Source organism: Crinia signifera, chromosome 5 (genome assembly GCF_055691185.1).
Source record: "Crinia signifera chromosome 5, ASM5569118v1, whole genome shotgun sequence".
Lineage (NCBI taxonomy): Eukaryota > Metazoa > Chordata > Amphibia > Anura > Myobatrachidae > Crinia > Crinia signifera.
This window is the reverse complement of record NC_139221.1, coordinates 33,442,642-33,458,570: the sequence shown is the minus strand read 5'-3', so window position 1 is coordinate 33,458,570 and position 15,929 is coordinate 33,442,642.

The window sequence follows — 15,929 nt, the reverse complement described above, 5'->3', positions numbered from 1 at the left end:
GGGATCTGGTATGAAGTGCATTCAGCCATTCCCTGTGGTTTTATTTTGTGAAGACTGAATTTTGGGGACTAACAAAACCTGTATTTTATATATTGCACTATATACATTTATTTCTATTCTGCGCACACAGACAATATTGATCAAAATTAAAGAAGCCTTTATGTACCATCGCATAAGGGGATTTATGCTCCATCTTTTCAGTTTTCTATGCCGGTACCTATCATGGCAGACCACTATTTCAGGACCAGATCATCCTTCCTTACCTGGGGGATCAGTTATTTAATTTAGTAGACCATGGGGCTAATTCGGCATGGATCAGTGCGATTATAGAACAACTGTGCATGCATACCATACACATTGCGCATGCATGATGCGAACCAGCGACAAAAAATGCGTGTGGATTCTAAAGGCAATCCTCTCACAGTTTGACTGACTGGAAGTAGATGTTGGGGGTGGTAACCTGCCATTTTCTGGGTTTGGCAGATAAGAAGCAGGCGTGCCCATGCATTCTCTGGGTGGGTCTGTGAGGTCAGCGCTGACCACTTCCAGTCTGTCTCAGTCGCAGATTAGTGGAAGCCTCAGTGATACCCAGATTTGCACAGACGGCAAAGTTTCTTCAATGTTTCGGGAATTGCGTATGGATTTGCGAGTGGATAGCGATTAGTGATTTATTCTTAATTCTCTTGCTATTTAGCATGGGGCGTTTTTTTTCTTATGACTGGGTGTCGACTTACTCCTCGCAGAAAACTTCAACTGCAACTGAAGATATCCAATGATTAATACACCCTGATGAAGAACCTTTATTTTAAACGCATTGGTGTTATCTTGGAGGACTCTTTCTGGACTATCCGATGCAGCTTATCATCCTTTCTGATGACGAGTGAGCGGGAGATCCGGATGTGGTGACTAACTTACCTGTGCTGTTGAAGGGGTGCAGTTGGTGATCCTCAAATATTTTTAAACTTGTTGTATTTATGGAATACATCATTTTAAAGTGAAGGAACCATTTTTATGGTATTTGGAGAAAACATGCCAATAAAGAAACCTTTTGGTGAACTTGTGACAGAATTTTCTGGTGAGTGTATTTTTACACGTGCCTAAAGTAGAGGACAAGATGTCCATATAAGAATTACCAAAGAAACCTTTACGTGAGCGCATCTCACCGTATTTAGGTGAGTTATGTTGGAGTCACAGATTGATAGTGTGGTTTAGAACTGGAAATACTGTTAATCATTGGATATCTTCCCTTCCTTTCTCTCTGAGATCCAGTGGTGCCAAACAAGGGGTGAGAGACAGAAAAGCAGAGTTGAAAGGAACAGCGCCTGGGAGCTGTACACACTTGGAGTTTGTCTTGTGGTTCTGTTAGTGGTTGGAATCCTGTATATTCCTGGCTGCAGTTTGAGGTGCCAACCTGTGCAATGTGTCTTTCCTGACATGGGGACTGATTCAGACACCATTACTGATCTCCAAAACTTGCTACTGGGTGATTTACAGGGATCAGGGCATGCTGGTGCATGCAAAAGCACTTAAACTATGCTCCTGCTGTGACCGCAGTTTAAGTATTGATGGGTGGTGGCAACAGGCCATGTGGTGGTATGTGGGAGAACACTTTGGAGGAGGACTTCAGCTGTGTGACTTTATAAGTGGGTGCTGTGGCTCCAAACATGGCGGACCTGCATCTGGCTTTGTAGCTAGACTGCGCAGCCAGGGAGCAGCTGGGGTTGTGCAAGAGCTCCCTGCGTAGCATAGTGCTTGCACTTTAGAGATGTGCCCGTAAAATTTTGGGGGCACATTGTGAGGAGTGATTCAGCATGCGGGCAGCCTTGCCCTTTTCTGGATTCCCCCCCACAGTCTAATGCTGGTGGTTGTAGTTTGATGAACTTCTGAACCATTGTGGGCCAGTATACAAGTACCACTGTGTACATTTATTGTATTATATCAGGGTTGGGCAACACCAGCCCTCCAGATGTTGATGAACTACACATCCCAGGATGCTTTGCATTAGTTTTGCTACGTGGCCATGCTGAAACTGATGCAGGGCATGCTGGGATGTGTAGTTCATCAACATCTGGAGGGCCGGAGTTGCCCAGCCCTGTATTTTATAATACCCAACGCTAGATCAACAAATAACACAATCATTAATTTTTTTTAATTCAACTGCAGATGGTAATTTATTGATGTTACATATAAGAGTTGATGTTACTCGATGTTACATAAGAGTTGATGTTACTCGATGCTTTTGATGTTTATAAGACTCTGGTAGAAGTGTGCGCTGAAGAATATACAATAGATAAAGTGCTACGGTTCTATAAGTAAGGAACTGCTGTAAGAAAGTGTTCTTGCAATAGCTACAGCTAATAGCTAATACAGGAACACTCTCTTGCAGCAATACCTCACAACTAGAACCTCAGATGAAGCAGCACTCTAGGTATACTGTAAGGAACTGCGGTGAGAAAGGGTTCATGTACTAGCTACAGCTTATAGCCAGTACAAGAACGCTCTCTTACAGCAGTACCTCACACCTAGAACCAGCGCACACAGGGCCTGCATCCTCTTATTCGGCAGTTGAATCCGCGCCACGACAAGGATCTAGATAGGAAGATAAATAAAGGACATTATATTTCTGCATGTGGGCATTTTGTGCAATTGTACGGCACATATAGATAACTGTAGGTTTTCTCACCTTCTATGTCGATTTCTCTGTCATCAGATCTGTTAATAGATAATGAGATAAATGAAGTTTCAGCTTGAACATTTATAAAACGGACAATAAAAGAAATAACACAATCCCTACCTTTTGAATACCCAGTAACACAGGAGGAATAATACGGAGAAAAAGCCGAGCAGGGAGACGATACCGATAACGGTGTAGATGACGATGGTGTTTATTTTCGTCTGCTTCTTTAATCCCTTCTCAAGTATGGCAATCTTCTTCTCCAGGGCTTTGATGGCTGAATTGGTAAAAAAAGATTACTCTCGTTAATTCATAAAAATGATACATTAAACAAAGGCAGAAAAGAGACATAAGGGATCATAATGTCGACAGTGCCTGGGTTGATGGTCAATAGGTCGACAAAAGGTTGACACTGGAAAATGGATGACACAAGCAAAAGGTTGACATGAATTTACCCTGGCATGGATCCCTTCGCTCACCATGCTCCAAGCCAGGTACATTGCTCCGCTACCGCTGCACTCGGCACACTTGCCATTCCTAATCGTAGTTCTCGGAGACGGTAAAGTATCAAAAAAATCCAAAAATAAAATAAAAATCATGAAAAACTTAAGACAACCTTTTTCATGTGTCATTCTTTTGTATATTTTGACCTTGTGACAGAATATGTGGATGTGTGTCTTCACCACAATGAAAGCTTGGAATGGCATTTTATTACCCATGTTGACTCAAGTCTGACGTGTGCAGTATAGAGAGTGATAATGTTTTTATTGAGCAAATGTTAAGCCATCGGGGGAATAATGATAGATTTTCCATGGATCTAATACGTCAGCAGAACTAAGATACATGCAGTAATATATGCTGGGCCCAAGCGGTCACTGGTAACACCGTGGGGTAAATGTAATAGGGCACGTGAAGCAGGAGATGCAGACCTTCATGTGGGTATGCAGTGGGTATTTTAAAGCAGCACTTTTTTACAAGACAGAAACTAGGTTGGTTTCACCTGACAAATGATTGCTGCTTTAAAAAACACAGGCTCTCTCGCACCCTATTACATGTACCCCCTAGTACAGGTACTGGAACAATTCACGATGTCTCTAGGTTACCTCTTTTAAAATTGTGTGAAGCAGATTAATTCTGCATAGCTCAGAGACCTGACAGATATGTTATATGACTGATATGTGCAACACACAACAGAAAACAATCTAGCAGGTTCTCTCATTTTCTTATTAACCATATGTTTATGTACCTGGCGCGATGTCCATCACAGATGTAAGTGAGGATCTTGTTTTACCGGGGGGCTCTGAAACACATAAGAAGAAACACATTAAAGTAATTTTGTAGTTCCATATCTGCAGCATAAGAACTGTACAGCCATAGGGTAATACAGAAACGGCTCCATTTCCTGTCACATGGGCTCAGGTAATCCACTGAGGAGCCTCTCTCTGGACTTTCAGTTAGGCCAGTGGTGCTCAACATGCGGCTCTCCAGCTGTTGTGGAACTACACATCTCAGCATGCCCTGTCATTGAGCACACCGCTAATAGTAAAATTGTGGCAGGACATGCTGAGATGTATAGTTCCAAAACAGCTGGTGGGCTGCATTGAGCAACCTGATTCAGGCCATTATTTGCAATAATTCCCTATATTTTTGGCCTGCGCTATTACAGCTCTGCAGTCTGTAGCGCTATAATATTCTTATGGCAGAAATGGGCATATCCTTCATTGTACTGTATATACAGTAATATTACTCAGTAATAAGAGGGATTATTTGAATAACTTACTTTGCTTTGATGGATCGTTCTCCAATGAGCCGCCGGCGGATGAATCTGGAGCAAAAGGAGAAAACACCAACAGCTGTTATACAGAAGTGCACATACACTGATACTGTTATTACACCTCATTCATACAACTTAACTAAAACAATAAATTGGACAACAGAAGTATGGCATGAAAGGGGGCAGCTTTTTATATTCTTAAATTAATTCTTAAAGGTGGCCTATTTTGAAATAAAGGCCCACATACACTAGAACGATTTTGCACAATTTCATCCGATTTTGATATTTCAGGCTGATATATCGACTGAAAAATGCCACATCATTTGTGTTTTTCATCCGATCCGATGCGTGGAGTGTCGGATAGGAATCACTAGGTTGGTCATACTGCATCTGTGATTCATGGAAATCAGATGGAAAAAGGAGTGCTTTTTGCACATGCGATATATCGTATGCGCTATATCGCAGGAAGTTTGACTGATGTTTCCAGTCCCCCCTAACCAAGCCCATCAGATATATCTTGTGGTTCAATTGTATACCATAAGATATATCTCATGCAATTTAGAAAAAATTATACCAAAGTACCAAATCGATTGGAATCACTCCCGGGAAGGTCCAGGGGGAGTTCAAGGGAAATTGCATTCAATTTCAGCGTCAGATATATCATAGTGTATGGGGGCCATAACTGAAAAAAATTGTCCCTCAACTATCTATGGTGGGAGGGAGAAGAAGATATATTTATAAAATATAAAAAAGACAAAATCACATTTGTAAGGTAAATAGCATAAAAATAAATCAAAATTGACCAAAGGGCCATCTGCCCTCATGGCCAAGGATCGACCTTCTGCCAATATCCTTGACCATCAACCAACTCCTAAGGCAGGCATGTCCAAACTATGGCCCTCCAGCTGTTGTGAAACTACACATCCCAGCATGCTTTGCAATAGTTTTAGCATTCCCTAATAGATAAACTGTGGCAAGGCATGATGGGAATTGTGATTTCACAACACCTGGAGGGCCATAGTTTGGACACGCCTGTCCTAACGGACGTGCTCCTCACACCATATAAAAATAAAAAGAGGGCCATCTACCCAGCATGACACAACTTGAGGCAACAGCTCAACTAAAGTGGCTTATGGGCCCACCTGGAACGGTGATGCTCTTATTTGAAAAACTGTAACCACGTCCAGTCACTTTCTCCAAAGGAGCTGCACCAAAGTAAGCATCAAAACTACCTGCCCCTTTTATTCAACCCGACCAATTGGAATAAATCACCATCTAAAGGTGTCCCTCCCTCAAGAAAATGTAACCCCCAATATCTGAGGCATGTCAGCACAGGCTGGAAGGCACACAGGGTACCATACAGTTACATGGTTATTATATAGCTGTACTTACCGTCTACTGCAGGGCTGTTGTCATAGACCTCTGCATACATTGGAGCTGGGGGAACATGAGAAAACACAACAGCTGTTATACAGAAGTGTACATACACTGATACTGTTATTACAGTTACATGGTTATTATAGCTGTACTTACCATCTTCCGCAGGGCTGTTATTACTGCCCGCGTCATACATGGGAGCTGGGGGGACATGAGAAAACAACAACAATTTAAGGACAGTTCATGACAATTCTAGTTGTTCTTGCACTGTAATATAAGCAGTTATAGTAGGCCAGTGGTTCCCAAACTGTGTGTCCTGGCATCCCGTGGTGCCTCTGGACCCTTGCAAGGGTGCCTTGGCTTGGTGGTCCAGGACCAATTCAAATTATTTATGGCCAATGCAATAGGCAAAAACACTGCTAGTGGATGGCAATTATACAAATAGAAGCAAATCTTGTTCCTAACCACAATATTAAACCTTATTATTAAATTTGCTCAATTTAATTATATATATATATCTACATGTATATGTAGATATATACATATATATATAGATGCTGTCTCTATCTATAGATACATATATATATGTGTGTGTGTATTTATATATATATATATATATATATATATATATTCTGTATCTATCTCTAGCTACCTGTATATATATATATATATATATATATATATATATATATATATTTGTGTGTGTATAGATAGATACATAGATACATTATATTTGAGGTATGCTCCGTTTGGTGTCTGTTATGACATAACCACATTATGATGTCACATGATACCACTGGATTTAGGAGGAAGAGAGCATGAATGGCGCTACATAATATAAATATATATATCTATGTATATTTGTGTGTGTGTATAGATACATAGATACTGTACATTATATTGTGTTGTATCTACCTCTATCTACCGTATATACTGTATATATATATATATATATATATATATATATATATGGCTGATATAAAAACTCTCTCTCTCTCTCTCTCTATATATATATATATATATACATATGTATATATACGTGTGTGTGTGTGTGTGTGTAAATAAATATAACATGTAGGCAAAAAAAAAGAAAAAATAACTAAATGTACCTGATGTTTCGCCTCCATGTGCAACATCTGTAATTAAATAGGCCACAAATAGGAGGAGGAAAGTAATGCGCTCCATCCTCTCTCGCCTCAGTATACAGAAATGAGGAATTCTATGTTTGGTGTCTATTATGACATCACCCCATTATGATGTCACTACATTCTATATGAGGCATTCTCTGTTTGGTGTCTATTATGACATCATAGGATACCACAGGAAGTAGGATGAAGAGAACATGAATGGCGCTACATAATATAAATATATATATATATTTGTATGTGTATAGATAGATACATTATATATGTGATATACTGTAAATGTAATGTGTAGGCAGATAAGAAGAAATATATTGTATATACCGTATAATATATGTCTGTGTGTATATACTGTATGTATTCTGTATCTATCTATATGCTGTATCTATCTATCTTATGTTGTATCTTTTTTTATCTATCTATCTAACTTGTGTTGTGTCTACCTCTATCTATCTATATTATATATATATATATATATATATATATGATTATAAATAGACAGATATAGAAGATATAAAAATACTCTCTCTCTCTCTCTCTCTTTCTCTCTCTATATATATATGCGTGTGTGAAATAAATATAACATGTAGACAGATGAAAAGCAATAAATAACTAAATGTACCTGATGTTTCGCCTCCATATGCAACATCTGTAATTAAATAGGCCACAAATAGGAGGAGGAAAGTAATGCGCTCCATCCTCTCTCGCCTCAGTGTACAGAAATGAGGCATTCTCTGTTTGGTGTCCATTATGACATCACACCATTATGATGTCACACAGGATACCACAGGAGGTAGGAGGCAAAGAGCATGAAAGGTGCTAAATATTATTACTACAGATGCGTCCACATACAGCCGTCTAGTCATGACTTGGTAGCGCAGAGTGTTATGTTATGTATCTTTTTCTGTTCAGTTCCTTCTTATTCACAAAACATTGTGCGATTGCAGCTGTATCTGTATACAAATGTCACCTTATAGTGCATTATTACTGAAATATACACCATCAGTCATGCACAGAATATAGGCAATCCGCAGAACATTTTGTTAAGAGGAAGCTGCTTGTGCATCCTATATGCATCTTTTGCATTGGTATAGAAAAAAACACAAAGACCCTCAGCGCTACTGAGTCACGCGCAAGGGCGTAACTGCCATAGGTGCAAGGGGTGCAGCTGCTATGGGGCCCAGAGGAGATGGGGGCCCATCTTTGCTGTTTAAGTAATATGTTTTACATACATTTATCACCATCAGTTGCTAAATAGGGGGCCCTTACACATTTTTGCTATGGGGCCTACGAATAACTAGTTACGCCTCTGGTCACGCGGAACTCACACGTTATGTGTAATGTTACGTGTAAAGGGCCCCATACATCAGCAATTAATTGTGACAATTTTCAGATATGGAGATGATTGCCACAATTAATTTTAGATGTGTGGGCTCCCCCTTTTGGCAATCCCAATCAAAATCGCCAATCGATTGCTTAATCAGGTTTTTAAACATGCTTAATAATCTGGTATTATCTGCAGATCTTTTTTATATGTGTGGGCATTCCCAATTCATCTTCTTCATCTATTTACATTATGAACAGCTGAAATGACAATCGATTGGGGCAATTTCCAGATATGAAGATGCAAAAATCTGCCGATCGCTGAAATAAATCTGTAATGTATGGGCAAAGTCAGATAGATTGTAAAATCCGTTTATCTGGCCAAAATATCCCTATATCTGAAAATCCATAAATTGTAATTGCTGATGTATGGGGCCCATAACATGACTTTTACTGCCCCTGTGCTTGTGTGGGTAATCCAGTTTCCTCCCACAATCCAAATATATACTGGTAGGTATTTGGCTCCCAACAAAAACGAAGCATACAATGTGTGTACATGTGGTAGAAAATATAGATTGTAAGCTCCACTGTGTGTCACTTGCTCCTGACACACAGAGAACCTGTAGCATTAAGTGGACGTATATCCTCTGAGGCCTTTTTATAAACATCCCTTATTTTGACTTTTGATTATCATGTATTAGTAATATGGCACAACTACTTTGGCATTTTCCTCACAACATACCCTTAATTTGAGAAATTGTTACCCCTGATGAAGTCGGTTATGGACGAAATGCGCCGAGTTACATATTCTTATTTATGAAAGACATTGAATAATTTTTCGCTGTAGAAAGATCTGCGCCATTCTGCATTTACGAACTTTTGAATAAAAAGGAAACTTGTTTGGATGAGACTTATGCTTGTCGTTTTGAACTCTGAAATTTGTTTCAATGTAACTTATTTTGCACCTTCACTTCTCAATACATTACCTTTCACTTCTTTACCTCTCACCTCGTTACCTCTCACTAATTTACCCCTGCACTATTTTCAGCAGCCTCTCTCACTAACCTATATTCACTTTTTTCACTATATATATAGATATATATATCTATATATATATATCTATATATATATATAGATATATATATAGATATAGATATCTATATATATATATCTATATATATATAGTGTTGCCCTGGAGTCACTCAGCTGCTTTGTTTTGGGGTCCCCAGCACCTTAGATTTGCAATGGTACGATCACCGATTCACTATTGTGTATACTGTTGTTTTTCTTTTCCCCTCGTTCAGGGAATAGGCTGCTTCACATTATATTTCATTTTACTCTAGCATGTAACACAGACAGATAGATAACAGGTAGATAGATACAATATATATATATATATATATATATATATATATATATATATATATATATATATATATATATATATATATACAGAAAGAGAGTGAGAGAGAGAAATATAGATAGATAAATAGGGATACAGCATTATTTAGAAATTGAAAGATAGAGTTAATAGTGTAATTTTTGTCTTCCACATTTGAAATACACTATTGCTGCAAAAGCAGGTCTGCTGCCGTCTGTGTTTGTGCATGTGTGAAAAAAAGATGTAGTTTCACTCTCTGGCAGCAGATGGCAGTGTTTCGGAGACTCATAAACACTAGACATATATATTTGTCTGTGCGGCGGCACTCCAACTGCGCAGCTTGAAGTAAGATGTATAGCATACAAAATGGTGCCACCCGGCAGTGGCGTCGCTAGGCGGGTGCAGGGGGTTGCGGCCAAAGTGGGGTGACACCAAAATCAGCCGCACTCACACACCACGCCTGCCCGCCTGGTAATCCGTGCATTGTCCACCGTCCACCTCCTCCTGGCTGCAGCTTTCAGATCATTGCCACGGCTACACGAACATCGCTGCTGGACCCCTCCTCAGTGCAGGTGACGTCAAGACACCAAAGCTGCCCGCCCATGCGTCTGATGTGTGGGGATTCAGGAAGAGCTGGCGGAGATGGTGATGGTGGACAGAAAGGCGGGACTTGTAGCCATAGCAGCACCCAGGCAAAACTGTATGTAATGCTGTGCAGTGTGTAGATACATACTGTTAGTGTTGTGAATGAGTTGCAGGGCAATGGTAGTATGGTATTATACAGGGGGAGCAGCCTGTGGCAGCAGCCAGGGGAGCAGCCTGTGGTGTTGTGTTCTATTTATATGGGGGAAACAGCCTGCGGTGACCTCCTGTTATTATGCAGGGAGAGCAGCCTGTGGTGTATTTTTATACAGGGGGAGCAGCCTGTGGTGTCCTGGTATTATATGCAGGGGAGCAGCCTGCGGTGTCCTGGCATCATTATGTGGTGTAGGTAAGTTTCCATGTCACCTGCTGTATGGGCAGCGTCGCACGTACAGGCCATGCCCTTCTGACAGGCCACGCAAGGCTCCCGTCAGCAGCTTCCAGAAAGTTGGGGGAACGGGGGGGACGGGTGACGCCAGAGTTACTACACCGAGTGACACCAACCCTAGTGACACCACTGCGTAGCACAATCAATATATGAAGCTGCTATTTGATGCATTAGACCACATGGAGGGACATGATTATTCACATGACCATACCCCCTGCACTAGCTACTTAGACCTAAGCATTATATTGTTATACTATTAATGGAACTCAGTATATGCTGGGTCACCTCTGTGCCTGCCCTGCCCAATGCTCCACTAGGCTACCCTGTCCTGCTACATTATGCCTCCCCCCCGCTCAGTCCCAACTAGGGTGGCCAATCCCGGGATAGGGATCAGCGGGATCCTGGGCTTTGGCCCCAAAATTGCCGGGATTTCGGGAATAGACTGCGCTCTGCACGTGATGGTCAGAGGTCACGCTGCGCAGGTCGTATCACTGCCATCCGCCCACTTCCACCATCCCCATGCACACCAGGCCGCCTGCTTTTAGAAGCACCCCAGCTCTGCAGCACATTCCCGCCTCCTGCTCCACTCCGGCCACCGCTGCACTGGTAAGTAAACGTGGGGCGGGGTGGTGGGGCATTTTTTTAAAATAAGGCATGTCAATCGCGGGATCCTGGGGTTGGGCATCCCTAGTCCCGACATCCCCACTCAGTGCCACCCCCACATTGCCTATTGTCACGTGCCCCACTGCTCAGTCCTACTGCGGCCCCTCATAGCTCCTGCTAGGCCGTGGTCTGTCCTAGCTCCCTAGCAGTAGAAGCCACTGAAGCACACGCATGTTGGAGATGGGCAGACCTTACACAATTATTATAAAGATCAGTAGAATTCTATTTGGAAATATTTTTGATTTATTCATTTGGTAAAAAATCGGAAACATTACATTTGCTAAATATACTGAATATTATGTGGTTCTCCATAGTTTACGGAATGGGGAAAAATGTGTAGCTTAAAGTAAAAAGTATGTTTGGCAGAGCACTAAAAAAGCTCTCTTACTAGTTAATTAAAAGTGGCATCAAATGGCTGTATAAGTCCCATAAGGGAAAGAGTAATTCATTATTTTGTGTTTTTGTAGTAGCTGTTAAAACAGAGGTTGATAACTATGTTCCAATCCCAACCTTTGCTACTGTGCGCCAAGGCCACCAACCACAGACTGAAGGGGATTTGTTATTTGGTCTGCAAACTGTAAATGTTCTAAAACTTAATTTATGCACGCAATGTGCAGGGGAAGTCTGGTATTTTCCATCTTGATATATTTTTAAGGTAAGTTTTTCGCATGATTTTATTGAAATTTCCAGGGTAAAGTCATTTGGAAATGGGATATATTAAGCTAGTTCATAAAGTGATATATAACCCATGATATATAAAGTGATATATATAACCCATGATATATAAAGTGATATATAACCCATGATATATAAAGTGATATATAACTCATGATATATAAAGTGATATATAACCCATGATATATATATAAAGTGATATATAACCCAAGATATATATAAAGTGATATATAACCCATGATATATATATAAAGTGATATATAACCCATGTAGCGATGCTTGCAAAAAAACAGTCCTGACCTAATTAAAACCAAAAACATTTCCAGGTAGACCAAGTTAGATGGTGGCATGCTTGGATGTGGCTTTGCTGGTCTCCTCCATCAGGCCAACAAATCAACTCTCATGAGGGTCTCGACTTACCACATGCCGGATTAAGGGGGGGGGGGCAATACCCCTGGGCCCCCTTATCTGAAAGGGCTCCCCGCCACCACAGATTTGATTTCTCTTAAGGATCTGATCTGCTGTGCTGTACTTGTGACAGTAACAGGAAAAAATCACATGAAGTTCTAGATATATCACACAGGCATTAATATCTTTTGGATTTTTATTACCCTGGAGCCATTTTGTAAAATTGTTTCCCTACTGGAGGAACCTGAGATTATTACAAGCAGTAGCAATTGGTAACATTTATTACACTTGTGGCTCGCATACACTTTTCATACAAGAAATACAGTGTAAATAACAGTAACAACATTTGACAATATTACTGATCTAAGATATAAAGTTTAAAAAAAATCAATTTTGCATAACCTTGTAATTAGGGCCCCGTATACTGGAATATCATTAAATACAAAGCAATGGAGCTCGGTGGTGCACTTTCCAGGTTTGCTAGAACTGAGGAGAATTTTGTTGCTGTTCATGTAACAGGACTGGCTGAGGGGATGGGAGCTGAACCAGCTATGCCTGTGTCCATCCTGAGGGGATGGGAGCTGAACCAGCTATGCCTGTGTCCATCCTGAGGGGATGGGAGCTGAACCAGCTATGCCTGTGTCCATCCTGAGGGGATGGGAGCTGAACCAGCTATGCCTGTGTCCCTCATGAGGGGATGGGAGCTGAACCAGCTATGCCTGTGTCCATCCTGAGGGGATGGGAGCTGAACCAGCTATGCCTGTGTCCATCCTGAGGGGATGGGAGCTGAACCAGTTATGCCTGTGTCCATCCTGAGGGGATGGGAGCTGAACCAGCTATGCCTGTGTCCCTCATGAGGTGATGGGAGCTAAACCAGCTGTGCCTGTGTCCATCCAGAGGGCATGGGCAGTGGCAAATGCAGGATTTTGAAAGTGGTTACAGAACCAATAAAACTGCCCCCCATAGATAGCCAGCATAGCCCCATAGTCAGCACAGCCCCTCCATAGTTAGACAGCACAGCCCCCCATAGTCAGCATAGCCCCACATAGACAGCACAGCCCCTGTATAGTCAGCCCCTACCCCTCTGTATCACTCCGCCCCTCTCCTTAGAGACAGATCACACTGCTACAGTATGTATCACTCCGCACTTCTCCTCAGAGACAGATCACATACACTGCTCTGTATCACTATGCCCCTCTCCTCAGAGTCAGATCACACTGCTATGTATCACCCCACCCCTCTAATCAGAGACAGATCACACACTGCTATGTATCACTCCATCCCTCTAATCAGAGACAGATCACACACTGCTATGTATCACTCCACCCCTCTAATCAGAGACAGATCACACAGTAAGGAGCTGATTGGCTGGACATTTATCTATCCTTATCACCCTTGCATTTATCTCTTGTTAAGGCTTAATACATCTGCCCCACTGTTCTGTATCACTCCACCCCTCTCCTCAGAGACAGATCACACACTGCTCAATATCACTCCGCCCCTCTCCTCAGAGACAGATCACACACACTGCACTGTATCACTCCACCCTTCTCCTCAGAGACAGATCACACACACTGCACTCAGGGGCGCTGGAACGTTTTTAGGTTGGGGGGGGCAAGATATAATCTCATTTTGGCGCCCCCTAAATTGCTATATGTTACCCCCGGGCACTATACACACTGGCAGCGGCATATACACGTGGGCATTACACACAGGGCAGCGGCATATATGCATGGGCATTATACACAGGGCAGCGGCATATATGCGTGGGCATTATACACAAGGCAGCGGCATATATGCGTGGGCATTATACACATGGCTGCTGGCATATTAAATAATGAATTTATTTTCAATGTTCTGCCTACAATAACTTATGAATAATCTTTTTTTTATATTTTAGATTATTCATAATATTTTAGGCAGACGATTGAAAATAAATGCATTATTTAATGTCAGCAGCCATCACATGTCATAAGACTGAGCTGCAGCACGTCACAAGAATGAGAAGAGATTAGTTTTAAAAAAAGTTTAACCTACAGTATGTGCTCCAGCCTCCGGCCGCCGCTGGCTGCACCTGATGACCCGGGTCCCGCGGCCACTGTATTCCACGCGTAACAGAAAGAGAAGAGATAGCTGAAGCAGCTGCCAGCTATCTCTTCGCGCCCGGCGGTGCTACTCGGGGAGGTCAGCGGGGGTCACAGACCTCTCCGCGCTCCCTCTGTCGCCTGGCTGCGGCAGTCCCCGGCGCCGCGTCTCCTCACGCTGCTGGAGGTCGGCGGGGGTCACGCTGACGTCCCCGCTCAGCCTCCCTCGCTCCGTCCCCGCTCTGCCATTAACCCCTTCTCCGCCGCCCGCCCGCCCAGCTGCTTTAGCGCCTCATTAATTTTGGGGGGGGCAAGCTGCCCCCTCGCCCCCCCCGTTCCGGCGCCACTGACTGCACTGTATCACTCCGCCCCCTTGTCATGATATCTGTGCACATTAATAAATGTTTATTTTCGGTACTTATGTAATATCTGGGCTCCCGTTTTTCTTATGAGACCGCGGCCCCTCGCCACGCTTCGGGCACGGTGGCTCGCTGCGCTCGCCATACTATATAAAATCAACTCCATGCGTAGTTGGATAGTAGGGGTATGAAAAAATGGGGTGCATTTAACATGGGAGCCCAGATAATACACAAGTACCATTTTCTTATACACAGTGATGTTCCATACATACATACAGTATATAATCGCAGGCAGTTATATTAATGAGGTATCACACTCCCGGCTCCCCAGAGTGACCACTGAGCCGGCACTATGTAGCAGTGCAGGGCAGCCAAGCAACAGCTCAGCTGCACCACCCCTAACTCCCCCCCCCCCCCCCCCTGCTGTCTTACCCTAACGCCCCCTACTAAGTTCCTAAACCTAAGTCCCTTTCTCACCGCAGCATAACCCTAACCTCCCCCCCTGGTAGCCTAACCCTAAGTCCCCCTAGTGCCCAAACCCCCCCCCCCGCCCACCATTCTCCAGCCTCATGCCCATGAACTCATGCAATCTCCATCCTTGTGGTCGGGATTCCTGCGCTGGCATCCTAATTGCTGTCAGAATTCTGGTTCCAGTCCTGGTGTTGGTATAGTGAACGGCGGCATCCTGACCGCCACATATATATATATTTATGTATACAGTATATGTATATGTGGTGCAAGCCCGACGCCATGTATCTAATTCGCCCCCACAGCTCATAGAAGCGCAGTGGGCGGTGATGTTGCCATTGAATGGGCAGGTATCTAAAAATGACACTAAAAATATTCAATTTTTTTTTAGAAAATCTACCTTTCTTTTTAACGAACCTGTTCAAAACAAGTGATGGCAATCATAAATTAATAGGGAAATCCAGAAGCAGAGCATTGAGTCCCTCCTGGAATGAGTCATGGTGTGTAGTAATATAAGCAGGGTAGCCACACTCTTCCACAACCCCCTGATGTAAGCCAGCCCAAATATCTC